Raw genomic sequence first — 18,594 nt, 5'->3', positions numbered from 1 at the left:
TGGAAATTTCGTTAAAAAAAAAAAAAAGCAACCCAAGTTTCATCTGGAAGATCAAGGTGGTCTTAATCCATACTTGGATGACTAGGCTTTAGCAAAGTCCTTGCTACATAGGAGACACCAACAGAAAGCTTATTAGATAAAGGATGGGTTAAGAAAATAATAATGGCATCTTCAAAGAATAAAATAAATATATTATCTCTAATTCAACAGCCATTAACATTTTGATAGAATTTTTCTAGCTATGTTATTTCTCTCTATGAATATGAATGATGAAAAATAATTGATGTTGTGAAAATAGATAATATTCATTACACACACAATGGACTAAATGAGCATTTAACAGAAAAAAAGATGTTATTTAATAAGCACAATCACATGTGAAGGACTTTTATTATCCTCAAACAAAAAAAGGAGACCATGGTTTCCCTTATTTGTAGTGATTAGAATGTGCCTACAAGTAAACAAAACAGATGATAAAAGACAAAAAAAAAACTACATTTAGACATGATCAATTAAACAGGATTCTAAACAGTCACATAGTGAGAACAAAGGAGAATATTCTTAGGAAAGGATCACAAAGGCTCAATAACTTACATGGATATATGATCATATAAAATGATGTTTATCGAAATGAACAAGAAATGAGAGCTTTTTTGTTATTTTGCTTTTTGTTCTTGTTGTTTGAGGGAGGGAGGGTCTCCTTTGTTGCTGTTTTTTATTTCTGTACTTTTTGTCTTGTATGTAAGTTTATCTTTGGGGGGAGGGTAAAGGAGAGCACAGGAATTGTGGGACAAAGGGTAAACTAATTCGGCATTGATATTCATTAGACATTTCATTGAAAATGAACTATACAACTTGTGTTAGGTGACTGTTAGCATTGTCCTTTTTCTTAGAAATGGAGCACAGAAAGGTCAAGTCACTTGACAAAAATATCTACCAGGCTAGAAGGAAAATTATTCCCCAAACTTATTTTTTCTTCATCTCTACACATACTCTCAAAAAAACAGCTAATCAAATAGGGATACAGGTGGACCCATTGCAACAATGAGATGTACAAGACATTATGTTGAAAAATGAACTTTACTACTTTGGCGGACAGAGAGGGGGAGGGAAGCGGGGGTGGGGAGATGAGAAGGGATGGGAAGGGGAAACAAAAGAAGAGGCAACAATGCATGATAAGAAATGTACTCATTACCTTGTCCATGTAATTGTAACCCCTCTGTATGGTATTTTCATGATAAATAAATAAAAAAAAAACACCTAATCAGGTAAATAACGTACTCACATTAAGCTGTCATACTAGCTTAGCATCCATGATAATGTCTAAGATTTTAAATTACCAATTAGCACTTGACTGGTGAATAAACACAGGAAAGCAAAACAATGCTACAAACAGATCCACATCAACTGTTGGAAGATCAAGATGAGCTGGTTTGCACACATAGTAGAAAAAAACATGCCTGTAAAAATAAAAAGCTTAACAGGGATGGAATTGGCACCCAGAGAAAAGGCAAAGTTTGCTGAGGAGACGCAAAGATTTTCCTTATGTACAGAGGAAAATGAGAAAGTGTCCAGGCTTGTTAGACAATTTATGGCTTTATTATGAGTTAGCCAATCAACATGAAAGTAGTATGTGTTTGCGTGGAACTGAATTCAGCTTTATGATGAAAAAGAAGACATTGTCCCCATCTCTTAGACTGTTAAAATATTAATGGGTACTACTTTAACAACTGTGTTAGAATGAGGAAACATGAGGAAATGCTGTAGGCAGACATTTTTATAGAGGAGGCTACACAGTCCTTCTTTAAGATAGTCAGTATCCCAGAAGAGGAAAGGGAGAAATATGAATATTATGTTCAGTATAAAAATGCTGAGACCAGATCAGCCTAGGCTATCAACAGATGCATAGATTTTAAAATGTCTTATATATGCATATATATAGATAGAAAGAGAGAGATGGATAGATAGATACACATATAGATATAGTACCATTTTATTTAGAACTAAGGAAAAATGTAATTGCATAAAAAATGGATAAAAATGGAAATTACTTTAAATAAAACAAGTCAGACTGAGAAAGACAAATATGTTTTCCCCTATTTACTAAATTTAAAGTGGAAAATAAATCAAATTAATCAATGGACAAATATCATGTTTTCCTTTGTTTGCTAAATCTAGATCTAAGTGGAAACTAAATAAAATTAATCAAGAAAGTGCCCCCTTCAGGTCCTCAAATTCCTAAGCATATTTCAGGATCTTGGAAATGCCTTTCACATTTCTTGCTTCATTTCCTCTCCTGGTGAAAAACAGCTCCTCGGTTCCAGAATGGATCTCTGTGGACTGGGAGAAGGGCTGACCATTGGGTCCAAAAGCAGATCCGAACAGCCTGCTCCTGCTAGCATGTGCCTTCACCAGACTTCATGGGCAGGGAGGCACAAGTCCTCCTCCCTGGGCCAGGTCCAGACTGTTGGCCTGGTCCTCTGTTCATGGACGTTCCCCGTAAATGATGAAATCTTGGCTGAACAAGGCATCTGCTTGGAGGCCTATAGTTTACGAGGAAACTATCCCAGGAATTAAAAAGCCAGCGGCCCCAAAGTGCCACTAGGAGAGAAGAGGGAAGACAAGACTTGACCCAGAAAGCCCCATGGTGGCCACCATTTCTTGGGATACAGCTTCCAACCGGAGGCCCTTCTGACCTGAGAGAAGTTCAGGACTTCATATACTTGTTTGGAATGTAAACTGTTTTGCCTGTGCTTCTTGAATTTGGTCTTTTTTATAAGAAAGTAGTATCTGAGAGTGATCAAACATCATGGCCCCATCTAAGTCTCTCTCCTGGGAAAAGGAATCCATTCCCATGGCACGTGTAAAGGACCAAGAAGGCACTGTGGAATGGAGTCACATTCAAGTGTGGCGGACATTGCCCTTCTTGGGCATAGCCAAGTATTTATCTGAGTGATATTTTTGGGGGGAGAACATTAACATCCTGATAATCTAGTGTCTCATTGAACAGATCTTGAAAAGGCATTGTTTTAGACATCTGAAATATTAGTAAATATATGTTCTCTAAAACATGTTTTTGAGACAATTATTTACTGGCCAGAGAAGTACTTTGTCCAAATTCAGTCTGGATCCCTCAGGACTGCTACCACACAACTCCAGTGCGTCGTGACCATCAGATACCAACTTCACCCTTTGCCTAACTCTGTTTCAGCTTTCCTTTCTCATCCTCGAAATAATATTGGCAAATTTATCCTTCTACTAAGGCTCAGTTAATCCCCAAATAGTATTTCCATTACTGGCAAGAGTACACACCATCATTTAAATTGCTGATAAATTTGAAGTGAAATATAGTACCCCACAAACACATTGCGTTGGTTCCTCTGCATCTCTGCTTATCACTGATCATGACACACAAATAGGTAAAAATAATTAAGTCAACATAATGTTATACCCAGTCACAACTGATTACTGACCCCAGACATGAGGAAATCTTCAGAGTTAATCCAATCTGCCTGGACTATTGTCAGGAAAGAAGCAAGCTGGGAGTGACTTTGTGTACATTTTGCAGCCTAGTAGGAAAAAAAAGTATGGAACTTGTGCAATGCAAGTTCCTTGTAGAAGGATAAAACAGAAGGCCAGGCAGGATGTAGAGGGCAGGTACTAACATGGCTGAGCTCACCAAGGCAAGTCTAACTGAGAGCAGGAGACCCACCATGTCAGAGAAAGAAATCATATTTAGGCTCTGGCTCAGCAACTTCAGTCCTGGATATCTTTGCTGAGTTTCAGTTCCCTCATCAATGAAATGGAAATGACAATAGTACCACCTGAAGCATTGCTTAAAGAAGGAATTAATTTGAAAAGTTGCCTAAACTGTACAAATAAATATTTCAGTATCATAGAAGCCTCCTAAGTCAGGAGCCTCTCTAATTAAAGGTAACCTGAGAGAGAGAAAAAAAACTTCTATGTCATTGAGACCCTGCAACCACAACCCATCCATAACCAGATAAATTCAGATTCTTCTCGTTGCTTGTGTTACTGTGATACCATGTGGGTCAGATGCACCCTCAGCCATACAGGACAAAGGTAGCCATGCCAGTGATGGGGAACCTCATTGTTATTGGGAGAAAATGTGGATTGATGATCCCAACTTCCAAAAATAGACCATGAACAGCGGCCCTCAGAACCTAGCTGATACTTGTGCTAGTCTCTTGGGTAAGTGTCCACCGCACATCCCACAATTTGGGGTGTCAGAAAGCACTCTAGAATTGCCTGGACATTCTGGAGGGAGGCAAATCAGCCTGTGGTCAACCGCAGCTCTCGGTCAGTGATGGAAATAAGTTTTAAGGGAACCCAGAAGCTGAAGCAGGATTTTCACTATGGATTGTATAGAAACATCCAGGAGAGCCTGGAAACCTCTTTTCAGAAGCAGATTTACATTCCACTAAAATTCCTAAGAACTCTGATGACCAGAACACCTCTGTGTGAGGACATCTGTGAGGGATCCTGATGTTGGACTGTTGCTATGGGTACAGCCCAGGGCTTTTCAGAGTGGCACTGCAGACACTTGCAAGATGCCTTGTTCTCAGTCTAAAGATGTATCTAGAATGATAGTAGGCTCAGTGGTCACACTGTCCTCCCTCTACTGGATGCCAGCAGCCTGTGCTGCGGCACACAGTACACAGAATTATATCTAGACATGGGCAAACATCCCCTGGGGAACGAATACACCCACTCGAAAGTCAATGACAAAAACTCGAAGTCCTGGAGAAAACCCCACAGCAACTGAAGGCTACTGGCTCAGCTGACCAACTCACTTTGTTTATTTTCACTAACTGCTAAGAGGTCATTTCAGAATAAAGCTAGATGACCCTTCTAAACCTATTGATCATTTGATACCATCCCATTTAAATTAATAGTGACTTCTGCTTTGGAACAAGAGTTCCAAGTCGAAGACCTCTTTCCTTCTTCTCGGCACTAATTGCATTGATCAGAATGGAACGATTCAGCCTTTGGGAATCAGAAGCACAGTGTAGAGCACATCAGAATTACCCACTCTCATCTCAAAACATTCATCTATACTCCATAACTATTAGAGATATTTATTCTGATAAAATCTGAGAAAATTTTGATCTTCAGAAAATTTAAATGGAAAACAGGTCCAAGTGCCTAGCTATTTTTTAGCAATAAATAATGATAGAAAAACTGCATCAAGCCATAGGTGGTCAATTCACCCCCACACGCAAACATATTTATACACACATATACATATATATATGTACATATATATAACACATATATACACAAAGAAAAAGGAAGTAAAGCAGGATTGGAGGAGAAGCAATCCATTTAAATAAATAAAAGTAGGAAAAAAAAGTAGCCTCTTCTATTCAATCAGCTGTGTTCCTAACATTTGGGCAGAGATATATAACAAAGGGTCTTATGGTGGAACAAGATTTATCTTTGCTCCTAAATGAGGTAAGATGAAAAAATAATGTAATTTTCTGTGTTGGTTCTATGTAATTATCTTATCAAGAAATTTTGCATCTGGGGAAGGGACAATTAAATAAAGGAAAGCAATCTCTCTTCTGCTTTAGAACTTCTTCCCAGAGATCAATAGCTACCAACATCTGACTGGCTCACTGTGGGTCTACCAGAGTTGAGTCCAGGCTTCGGGGATGAGGGAAAATAGCGCCCACCGACCCTGAGTCCCTGTCTTGCATGCTTCCTTAGAACAACCCTTCATTAGGAAACCTCAAGCCATGTTCCCCCTAGTCTGGCAAAGAAAGTAGGCTTTAGAAAATTAAAATGGAATTTAACCGTGCACTTACCAAAGTACACAAGTCCTGTCATCTGTCAAGAGGGTGAAATTCACCTTTTACTCAAATTTCTAAATTCAGAAAGGATAGAATTTTCATCACTGAACATGGAGGTCTGTGTGAGTTGAGGGAGAAGCAGATGTAGAACCTAGAACATACATATTCAAGAAATCTCTCAGGAGAAGCTAAGGTAGAAGCCATCCCAGGAGTGCGGAGTAACTTGTCAGACTTGCTGGGATAGTTCCAAACTTCTCTTGGAAATGCTGAGCTTTTTGTCCTTTTTCTTGAGCATGTATGTTTCTAACCCAACCATCTATCTCCTGACCAGGTGTCCTGGTAGTTCGATGTTTTCCTATTTGCCTCCACTGTGCCACAGGAAAGGAGAATACTTCACACAAGAACCAGAGCGTGCGTGTGAGGTTGCTGTCTGCAGTTTCTCACTCGTTTCAGAGCAGTGAACTCTCCCACTGTACCAGCTGAGCTAACGGAAGTCCTTCCCTGCCCCAGTCCCTCAGCCAATTATGCCTCTGGCAGAGAGAATGGCAGACCCTCAGCCTGTGGTGAGGAGCTTCATCCATTCCTCCTGCCTGGTCCCCAGAGGGGAGGGGAGGAGGCCAGGCAGATGCCAGCGCTGGCTGCTGCCACCCCGGCCTTCTTAATGCCACACTTGGTTCAGGCACTCTCTGATCTCCCTTTGAGGACTTCCTGACATTGGCATGCTTGTTTGGAAAGCACTTGCCAGTCCCTTGTTTAGGGGACATCTGCAGCCCCTGTACCTGAAGTTCTGAGGACTTGCAGTGCCTGGGAGGAGGATATAGTGGCAGTTGGCAGAGCACCAATGACTCTCCATGGCGTGCCCTGAGTCTGAGCTCCCTAGAGTGACAGCTGACTCCATGAACTATGCACTCGGTCTATTTTGTGCTACACATGTAGCTCCAGAGACTCGGCCTGCGAGCTTATGAGTTTGTGATTTCATTTGCTGAATGGAAGGTGTGCAAACTATAAGGTTAAACCTGCCAGGTCCATTCAGCAGGTCCAGAACAAATGCCCTCAAAGTCAGACTGATAAGAGAACAGCGTGTCAAGGTGTCCATTCCTCCCTGGGTAGATAGCTAGGGTCCTTTTTGACTCCGGCAGTTGGATGCAGAGTTTTAGCTGCACATGATTTTTTTTTTCTGAGCATCTAACTCTTCTCAAGACATTAGAAACAACTCAGGAAAGTTAGCCATCTCCCTCATCTGCTCCTATTCTAAAGATGGAACCCTCAGTCAAAGAGGCTGATTCAAATAGAATTTTCCAGGCCCCAAGTGAAAGGCTCAGCCCTCCTCCAGATTAGACTCAGAGAAGATCCCAGCTTGGCCTGGGGAGCTGCAGGAGGGTCTGGCCCCTTCGCATGCCTGCCCTGCACAACACACTGGCTTACACTCCCCTTCCCTTCCTGCCTAGATCATTCAAATAAATTGTGCTTATCTAACATCCATTCCCTTAGGAAAACTTCCTTCTGTGAAGCCTAGGGGTTCCAATGGCTGTGAAGAGGTATTCCTTGTCTTTGTAGATCTTACTCACACCACCCAGGATGCCCACCATCATCATGTGTGTGCTCATCTCTCCCGAGACAGCTTTCTCCTCTCCAGGTAGATCGTTTGTACCCTGCACAATCCCTGCCTCAGCCCTGGGCATTCCAGGTCCTCCACAAGTGTTCTTTGGAGATAGGACTTTTCTGCCTGGGCCGGCTTAGAACCTGGATTCTCAGATCTCAGTCTCCTGAGAAACATGAGCCGCCGGCACCCAGCCCTAGTTGCCTTTTGAATGGATATGTGAGACTCAAATCTCCAGCTATTAATATCTCCAGTAAAAACAAAATGTGTTTATCTTTAGGTTTTCTCTGCAAACCTCTGACTCCTTCCCCTTGATTCGCAACGACATATGAATAGGCTGAGTAAAGAAAAGGGAAGAAGGTGGAAAGTAAAGAACTTAACCATATTTGAAGACATTCTGGATTAGCATTTGGAAATTTCATCCCATCCAATAATTTACAGTGACACCAGTATGTCCTTCTCCCTTACTTCCTTGTTGTTAGATCCGCTATTTCCCTAGGCCTACAGCACTTCTGCTTCTCCCGTCACTGAATAGGATAAAGTCGGTTGTTTCCGGTGGTCTCAGTAGGGAAGTTATTTCCCCAAAGAGCAATTTCCTGATTCCTCAAGAAAGCCTCAGATCAGGCCTTTGGGTTTCCCAAACGTCCCCTGCTGTCATTGCTCTTTCCCTGTCTCTCCCCATACATTGTCCAGAAACACTTGGCTATCTGACAAAATTAATAGTTTCACTTGTTTTACCTGGACAAAGTTATAGAGCCCTACCTTAGGGGAGATCATGTTAACCCTGAGTATAGATCCATCCACTAGTAGTATCCATCTCCACTGTCTAGGATACAACCAAACCCCAGAAACAAAGCAGTGGATTTGGGACAATATTTAACATGCTTAAATACCCTTAGCTTCTGCTGTTGCAATAAGTTTTAATACAGCTGGTGGCATGTTGCAGGGAAAAGTCTTTTAGCAGTCTTTTAGCAGTGCTCCTAATTTTAAAGAAATGGGGGGAAAGGGCAAGGTGTGTGTCTCAAGTAGTGAGTTAAAACCCCAGTACCATCAAAAATAAGAAAAATAAAACAAAAGGGGTATGGGCAGGGAGGGTGCAAGTCAAGGAAAACCAAAGTGAACGTAGCATCTTTAAAGAATTATAGATTAACAAGGAACAGCGTACAAATAGCAGTCTCCAAGATGTCACTGTGTAATTATAGCTCATCAGCACATGTCTTACATATTCCAAAATAGCCCGTTATACTACCCTTTTTCTCCCAATCTGGGGAAGAGAAGATGACAGAAGGGCTCAAAAAATAATAACTAAATGATTCCTTCCTAGCAAGCGTGGCTACCAGCTTTGCATATTCCTAGAATTCAAATTAGCCATAGTCTATTTTTCACTTTCGTAATGCGTTAGAGATGAAACGATTTTTCGTATTACATTTCAAATAAAGAGAAGATTGCTACCCTAAAAATAGAAGGGAGCTAGCAAGTTTGGTTGAGCTGGGGCTCTGTAGGAGACAGTTTGCTCGCAGTCTCCTCACTGTGAAGATCCAAATGATTCACAGAGGAGCTGAATGGTTTCATTAGCAAGAGCATCAGGAGTCAGGGAAGGTTGGTGTCCATTTCAATGACTAGAACGTGGCTACATGATTCTCTCTAGAAGATGCTATGAGCCCACGTGTGCATTTAGCATCAGCTGCGACAGAGACAAAAGCAGATTCCACTGGACAAACAGATGTGAACATTCCAAAGCAGTGGCTAATCTTCAGAATCATATGAGTGGAAAAACTTTTCTTCATGGATAGTGCAAGAAATACTTCTACTGTCTTTGTGATGCTAAATGTTCAAGATAAGGCATTTTAATTTTTTACATTAAAAAAATCAAAGTTATATATGCCAAGCACTGGTACCTCACACTTGTAATCGTGACTACTGAGGAGGCTGAGATCTAGGGAATCGCAGTTTGAAGCCAGCCTAGGCAGAAAACGTCTATAAAATTCTTATATCTCATTCATTAGTAGCTGAAAAGTGGAGCTGTAGGTCAAGTGGCAGAATGTCAGCCTTGAGTAGAAAAGGCTAAACAGGTAAGTGCCCAGGTTCTGAGTTCAAGCCCCAATACTAGCACAAATAATTAATTAGTTAATAATAAATGCATGTTATAAAGGCTTACACTGAAATATTTAGATTAAAAACACGGAAGCTTTTCAGAAGTAGGCACTGTTCTGTGGTGGAAGCCAGGTTCACAGCTACAGTTTTCTCTCTGGTCTTTCTTGGCTTTCCCCTCCTGAGATTCATCCACCAGCTACCTCCAGCTGGGCAATTTGGGGTGTAGGAAACGCACACAGAGTGCTTTGCAGACAGGCCTTAGACATCTCCACATCTATTTCCAATAACCAATGTGGTAGGGAAAGGCCTCCTACTAACTTCCACTAGAAAGATATGAGCCTTAAATTTTATAGTCCTCTTCACAGGGATGCCATCAGTAAGAGCACAAAAATGTGAGCATCTTGAAGCCAGACTTCCACCCACCTTCTCCAGCACTGTGCTCCTGGCATTTTGCAGGACTTGGCTTTGCTGGTTCACACATTAAGACTGGAGAAATCATTTGCTATTGTCCATACAAAGGAATAATGTGAGACACTGTGAAGAAGACTTAAAAATGACTCCTATGAAATTTTACATGATATTTTATGTACTAGTTCATGGAAAAGCTATTTAGAGGCATGTGACACATATATACAGTGTTTTTAAAGGAAATCTAGAAAAATATACAAATATATAAAATACTAATAAAGATTTTGAAAAATACTAATAAAGATTTGGAAAACAGAAAAAAAGAACACTTCATTTCTCATTCCATAACTGCCTGCTATGTTTTAATTTGACTGTATACATGTTAATCTTGTAATTTTTTTTTGTCAGTCATGGGACTTGAACTCTGGGCCTGGGTGCTGTCCCTCAGCTCTTCAGCTCAAGGCTAGTGCTCTATTACTTAAGCCACAGTGCCACTTCCAGTTTTCTGAGTGGTTTATTGGAGATAAGAGTCTCACAGACTGAGTCTCAAAGGCTGGCTTTGAACTGTGATCCTCAGATGTCAGCCTCCTGAGTAGCTAGGATTACAGGCATGAGCCACTGGCACCCAGCTTAATTTTGTAATTTAAATCACTGAAATGGAAAACAAACAAAGCCTATTCATGTCATAATCCTTGGAGTTAGATATACTAAAGAATCAGGAGGAAAACATGCTCTACTGTTCAAATAGGGCCAAATTAAGAAAAATATTTATATTGAGAGCCTGCCTCATCTTATGGTAAGTTAATGAAAAATTTACCATGGCAACCGATTTTATCTGCTTCTATTGCAAAATTGCTCAATAGGTCACAGAGAAGACAGAGACGTCATTTGTCCTAGTGGGATAAATGTTCCGTTTTCTAGCCTATCACCCAATAATTAGCATTCTGCTAAAATAGAATCTTCTCATTGTGCATTCAAATAACATTTAAATGGTTTGGTCCATAGCCCAAAACAGATAGGAAAAGATTTCTTGGGTCCTAATATTCATAAAAGCATCCAACACTAGATCAAGAAAACCAAAACATAGGAGGTGAGCAACTACATACAGGTGAATGCAATAGTTAAGGTAATTTCCAGGAATATACTATAAAGTGCATGATTAGCAAGAGATTATAATTATAAAATGTTGTCCACTTTAGCAGCTCTAAAAATTCCTCTCCACATCCATAGTCAGAGAAAAGTTATTTTTAGATAACCAGAGCCAGTGTGACTCTACATGTCATATAAAGAATGGGATCAACTTTTTATCGCCCCAATGGAACAGCCTGAACAATAAATGAGTGTAGCAAATCAAATCACACCACCCTGGTGATCTTTAAAGTGCGGGTCAATCCCATCTAGTTACAATTCCTAGGTTTCGCTGACCATGTGCATCACAACTTACCCAGGAGTTTCACAGATGACTACCGAGTCTAAGAGATGACAGGGACCAGGTTTCCCATCATCAATCATCAGCACCCTGCCCTCTAAGCATCTCATTCTGTTTTTGGGGGTCCGGTTGTGGGGCCTGAACTCTGGGCCTGGGCGCTGTCCCTCAGCTCTTCAGCTCAAGGCTAGCGCGCTACCACTTGAGCCATACACCATTTACAGCTTTTTTTTTCTGTTTATGTAGTGCTGAGGAATCGAACCCAGAGCCTCATGCATGCAAGGCAAGCGCTCTACCACTGAGCCACCTTCCCAGCCCTAACCATCTCATTCTGAAACAAGGGTAACAACTCATTACTAAGAATTCACTCTATAGCCCAGGCTGCCCTTGAACTTCCAATTCTCCTGTCTCCATCTCCCCAATGCTGGGATTCCATGCATGTGCTACCAGGCCTGGCTTAGTAAGATTATTTTTTAATTGTTTTTAATGCATTTTGATGCAGTAGAACAACACATTTTATGAGTACAAGAGTTTTGCAAGCACAGCGAATTATAGATTGCCATTGTTGAAACCACATCTTATGACCTGTCAGGAGACAAATTTAAAAAAAACAAGCAAAACTAAATCTATTCTCTTTCCCTTGAAAAAAAAAGAAAAAGACAGAATTCTTTTCCCATCAGCTGAAGGGAGTTTATGGAACTTTACTGCATTGCATCATTTTGACAAAAATGTAGCAACAGTGGACATATGGTGTGGTTCAATCCATGCTGAGTGGTTTTTGGACAAGGACATGAAAAAATATACTTAACCTAGTTAATAATAGCCAACCACTGATCCGTCAACTAATGGTGTTTATAGGAAATAGAATTTGTGAGAAAAAGAAATAGCAGCATGGGACATAATTAATCCACAACATGCAATTTCCTTCCTGGTGCACAGCCTTCACCAAGAGGAAATCTGAACAAGGACCACCTGTTCAGATGTGTGCTTTCCATAAGACTTAGAATGGCCCTTTGCCAGAATGACTAACAGTATGCGCACCGGATAAAAATAAACACCGTGCTTACTGAAAGGTAAATTTTGCAATCTGAAGAATGAAGTAAAAAATAGTTACATTCCTGAACTTAATTTTAGCAACAGATATTTTGTGCACACTAATTTAGAACTCTTGAAACTTAATAAGCAGACAACAGTGTTATTTTCAATGCTACTTTGATGGGTAAGGTGTATTCATACTTCATAGTAAATGTTTTCCTCCATTTAAGCACCTTTTAGCATTCCTTTGTCTATAGGTCCAGTGTTAGCACCTCTAGAAACACAATGTTTCTTTCCCTGCTTTTCTGTCCTCCTTCTTGGTTTTCTACTACCATTGTAACCATGTGAGTTTCACCAAGTTCACCAGCTCCTAGGGAATCATTTGATCATATGGAAATGGTCTCTAGCACTCACCTCTCGGGGTCTTGTCCAGAGGTGTTGTGAAAAGCATGAAACAGGCAGTCAATGCCCAACAGGACATCGTGCTTAATTCTGCCTTCCTTTTTATATACATTCTCTTCAAATATTCTTTTAACATAGCAATACCCCTGTTGTATACAAGGAAGCTCATCTTGTTTACTTATACTTCTGGATGTCCATAAGACTTGGTCTGCTAAATTTATTTTTAAATGTTATTTTCTTGTAAAGATGCAGTCCAGAGAGGTTACAGTTACATCAGTAAGGCAATGAGTACATTTCTTGTCAAGCATTGTTACCCACTCCTTTGTTTTTCTCCTACTATTCCTTCCCTTCTCCCCCACCTCTCCCACTGGACCCCCTCCCCCTCCCCTGCTAAATTTCTAAAGAAGTGTTACATATATTTAAAGCAACCTTGCATAAACTAAAATCAAATTTCTTTTTAATGGCTCTGGAATTTTATTACTTATTTATCCTCCCCACAAAGCAAAACAAAATAAAAAAAAACCTGCCCTAAGACTCTTTTAGGCAATAAGGGAATGTGTGTTTGGATTAGACTTACTGCTTAGATTTTCAATGGCTGAGGACAGGCGATGCTAAGGTTCGAACCAGGGCTTTGTGTGAATACCATTCAAATGCTTGTTCCCTGAGCAACAGCTCCCAGCCATGTTTGCTTGGATCTTTGAATGAGGTGCCCAGAAAAAAATTATGTGACCAATAAGTAAAAAAGACTAAAATGCCAATTTTTCTGATGTTGCTCAAAAGTTCAAATAAAAGTTCAAATAGATATAGTAATATATCTATCCTTTTGTAAAGATTATGATTTTTTTAGAGATGAAAACCTATCAGACAGGGTATACACACACACACACACACACACACACACACACACACACACACACACACACACAGAGCAGAAAATAAATTCATACAAAAAATGTTGAAAACTACCGATTTACCACATTATCCTGATTATGTTTGACCTGGCCTATTCTTTGAGTCTCAGGTAAACTGAGGGAACTATGCTGATATACTATGTGCCTTATGTGATGTTTTCCTCATCATTATCTAATAATTTTTATGTAACAGTGATAACAACCTACTTATAAATATCCAGAAATCCTCAGTAACTAGACATATAGTGATGCTATATGAATGCATCAAGATTATGTGTTGCCTAAGACAGAGTCATAGAGTATTGAGTGTTAATGTTACTGCCTCTTGAGACAAGTTATGTCTAAGGTTCAGTCCTCTCCCAGTTCTGCCTGGGGATAATACTATACCACAGAAACTTCTCACCTGCATCTTGAGACTATATCTCTCTTATGTCACTCTAAAAAGTACAGAGTTCATCCTTGTTATTTTTTAAATATGTAAAAATGCTGTCTAATAAGAAATTTAAATCATGATATCTGTACTAAGAAGTATTTTTTCACCATCTTTATACTTTTTTTCATTCAGAACTAGAGTGATTCTTTCTCCTAGTTTTTATATTAAAACTCACTTTTGAAATGTTCAGAAAGATTAAGGAGGTGGAATAAATTTAAAAGTAATGAATCAGGTGTTAGATGTGGAGGCTTTCCATTGGGGAAAGGCTTCCCAAGAGGGCCAAAAGTGTATGTGGATTCCTGCAAAGGATATTCAATATACAGAATTTGGATCTCAGCCTTTTATTCTTATGAACTAGTAGACTTCTGAACAGCAATGATACTTCTAAAGTCCTGATTCTGGACCCTCAAAGGAAATATTTCTCCCCAGGTTCATCTCTGCCTAGCCTAAAAAAAAAAAAAAAAACATGCTGACCTCGGTTTAATTCCCTCCTAAAAAGGATTACTTGACATGAAGTATAGGTGCAAGATAGCATGAGACTGCTTACAGACATTTATAAAAATAAACTCAATTTAAGAACAATAAACAGTAAAAAAAAAAATTGATAAAAAGCCAATGTCATAGATCGTAAGCTATTCCCTTCCTGCTACACAAAGACACGTGATACATACTCTTGTTGGGAAGCATTGTAGGAAATAAGTCTAAACTCTGGAGTCAGAGCCCATGGAATGGGCTTAAATAAATTGCTCAGTCTAAGACTTCTTAGTTTCAGACATGAACAGGAGTTACAAACTTATTCTCAGAATGTGTGAGAATATACAAGCTGCTATTGCATAGATAAGGCTATCTACACACACACACACACACACACACACACACACACACACACATTCACTAAATTTATCATTGCTGAAATCAAAAACAGTCTAGTGAAGATCTTTTTTTTTAATCTTCTCCCAAACACATAAAGCAAGGAATGTGTCTTATAATTTCTTGCATTTGACACAGGCTATCAAAAAAGAATTCTGTAGCTTTGAAAAGATTGTTTACTCATTATCAGTTCAAAGAATCTGTTTTTCCTTTTTAGAAGAGTTTTGAAGTCTTCGGTGCATTGTTCAATTTGCCTAAGAAATACATAACTGTCATGACATAACTAATCTTCCTTCTAAAACCCTGCAAAGATGTATGTGTTTGGGCCTTGATGATATTTAGAGAACTTTTTATTTAAGCAGTGTCTTATATAAGTCATTAGAAAGACAAGAATGATGTGCTTAGTTACTAGTGTGACATTTGAAAGTTGACAGTAAATGATGCAAAGAACTAGAGATTGCAAGGTCTTCGTGCTGCCATTAATAATGGGAGAATAGAACTATGACTAATTTAGTAGTGTGGGTAATTTGTGGGTATCTGTGCTGACAGCACCCATTATAAAATTAATGGAAGCAAAGAAGTATAGACTCGAAAGCCAAAGTTGCTGCCTGCAAACCTATCAACCTAGAAAGATAAGAGTTAATATTTTTGCCTGAATTTTTCATCTTAAATTCGAACACTTTTTCTGTTCAAGAATTTTGTATATTGATTTTGCCAACTGTCATGCTACCCAAAAGCCGCCTCATTTTTATGCACCTTATTTTTAAACAGATGCAGATGATGAAAAGATAGTAATTGATGATAAACCCAGTTAAAGTGGCTGTCAAGAGAATCTATTTTTTTTATTATTATGGACTCCATATTCCTTTTTAAACAATGCAACGTCTTCTTGCTTTAAATGTATCTACCCCTAGTTGAGCGCCCAATGGGACTTAAGCTGAAAGAGCATATGGTCGTAATATTCAATGTACACATGTGAAAATGGAACCAGGGAACTTGAGGGACTCGGTAGGGCTGGCAGAGAGGGGGAAATGATGGAAATGGTGACACTGATGGAGATGCTCTATATTCATAAATCCACATGTTGAAGACTATACAACTACTTAAAGATATTTGAAAACGAATGTTTACAAAGTTACTCAAACTTGGCAAAACCATGACACATTTCGTAAAGGAGAGAACGTTTCACTAGCACCGTTCCATATCAACCCCTATTCTTCTGCCCTGTCCCAACTCTGGGAAATGCTCCGCTCGCATGTAGTTTGGTTCCCATGTGGTCCCACAGGAAGGTTCCTGGTGGACTGAACTCGCCAGTCCCAGCCGTCCTTTGTAACCTGTAGAGGGCTGTGCCATCCACTGGAGATCAAAAGGCAGCCCCCAGGCTCTCCTCTCCTGCCTGACAAGACCCACTGGAAAACAGATCATGAAGATCAGAGCCCAGCAAATGACCTTGGTCATTCACAAGGTCACACTGAGGGAAGAAGGAAGACAGCTGATGCTGACCTCTGCCATTTCCATTCATTCCCCATTAATTCTCCAGCTGTTCTGTCCCTTCCTAGACACAGGTGGATCCACAAGATGCTCCTGCTAGAGGTCACAGTTACCTGATGGAGTATACTTACATATAAAACTTATACCCATAAGATACCCCTGACCTCCAGGTCCTTAGGAACTATTTTAGACAGACTGATTAGTCCAGAAGCCTTAAGCCTGTCTCTCACAGGCTGCAGGTGCCCTTAGACATGCACCCCTCCCAACCTTCCCTTCCCCCTGGCCGCCCTACCCTTATCCAGCGGAAATGGCTCCATTAACCGGTTCCATCACTGGGTGCGACAAAGGAACACAAGTGCAGCTGAAATCCTTCAGATGATCCCACTGACACCCAGGGCCCGTCCTCAGAAACCACCTGAGTCATGGCCTAATGTTCACAGGTGAGGATCACGCAGGCCTGGCAAGGAAAATGATCTGTGCAAAATTACAGAGCTAATTGGCAGCCATCTCCTGAGGCTCAGAGCTTACCTGTCACAAGCAATGCAGCAGAGAAGTTTAAAAAAATTCTAGAAAGGTAGCTTAGTTCTAAAAGAGAAAGGAAAAGGAAAAAAGAAAACAGTAGTATATACTAACATCAGCCACAGCCTTTCTCGGAGCTATTCTTTGATGGACTAATGTATTGTATTAACTGACTGGGTAGATTAAGCAGGGGATGGCTGTGTATTAAAACTCAGGATGTAAGACTCATCAACTGAAAGGTAAACCCCACTTTACACACATTTTGTGTAAGGAAACAATTCACTGAATTCAGAATGTGCTTATGTGAGTCTGAAAGCTTCCTCTCTGCCTCTATCAGAATGTTTATGTGTTAAGCTGAAGCTAAATGATTGAAAGCAAATAGCAATTGTGAAAGGAGAAATCAAATTCCACCAAACACAGAAGGTCTAGTGCCATCTGCTCCTAGTGTAATGAAGAAATATAAACACAGAGTGCGGCTCACGCCCCTAGGGGGTAACTTCCCATGAGCCAATGATGATGTGACAACATGTATTGTTTCTCCTGTGACATATGCTAACAGGGTTGTGGGGTTTTTTTAACTTTATTTCAACATCATTTTTGTGATTGTGAAAGTAATGAAAAGCTGTGGAAGAAAAATTGAGATAATAAATTAAATTACTTATAATCACTCCATTAAAAGATTATTATTAACATAGAACTATATTTCCTTCCAGTCCTATATATATATATATGTGTGTGTGTGGAGATGGATAGATAAATGGATGGATGGGTAGATAGATAGATAGATAGATAGATAGATAGATAGATAGATAGATAGATAGATAGATAATAGATAGATAGATAGATAGATAGATAGATAGATAGATAGATAGATAGATAGATAGATAGATAGATAGGCCAATAGTAGGTTTAGTTTAGATTCATACAGTATTTCCATCCTTTCCACATAACACAATTATGTATAAGTGTTATATAGGAAGCATGATATTATAACTAGCTTATAGTCTATTGTTAAAAGGTTCAGGGCATTTCCTTCTTTTGATTACTAAAATAGCACTACAGTTGGCAAAATTTTAACTAAATTGTACATGTTATGTTTAACCAGTTCTGTTTTCTTCTTAATCTTCTCAATGAGCATTGTGTTGTGTTGGAGTTGTTGGTACTGGGACTTGAATTCTAGGCCTTGCATTCTTACTTAGCATTTTTCACTCAAGGCTAGCATTCTATCACTTGAACCACACCTCTACTTCCAGCTTCTTTACAGGTTAATTGGAAATAAGAGTCTCTTGGATTCATCTGCCTGGGCTGGCTTCTAACTGCTATCCTCAAATCTCAGCCTCCTGAGTCACTAGTATCATAGTTGTGAGCCCTTGGTGCCCAGATCCAACCTTGAGTTTCTACCTATGCATGTCTTTATCTCTGTTGTCTGTTGACACTCATCAATTTATAATACTATAATCTATTTATATTGTATAATTCAATAGTACATGTAGATAGCAGGTGCCATCCTAGGCAGTTTTCTTGTATTTATACATGTCTTTACAATCATTTTGTAAGACCATTTTCATGATCTTTATGTAGAAAGAAAACCC

At 39.6% G+C, this 18,594-nt stretch overlaps 1 protein-coding gene across 5 annotated transcripts in view; it reads right to left on the bottom strand.

Moving 5' to 3' along the window:
- Fgf14 (fibroblast growth factor 14) overlaps positions 1-18,594 on the bottom strand; it is a 530,980-nt gene that overhangs the window by 402,347 nt on the left and 110,039 nt on the right. The gene's annotated exons all lie outside the window — the stretch shown is intronic.

This window comes from Dipodomys merriami, unplaced genomic scaffold (genome assembly GCF_024711535.1).
Source record: "Dipodomys merriami isolate MVZ:Mamm:240054 unplaced genomic scaffold, mDipMer1.0.p SCAF_6, whole genome shotgun sequence".
NCBI lineage: Eukaryota > Metazoa > Chordata > Mammalia > Rodentia > Heteromyidae > Dipodomys > Dipodomys merriami.
The sequence above is the reverse complement of the archived record's forward strand: the minus strand, read 5'-3'. Positions and strand labels throughout refer to the sequence as shown.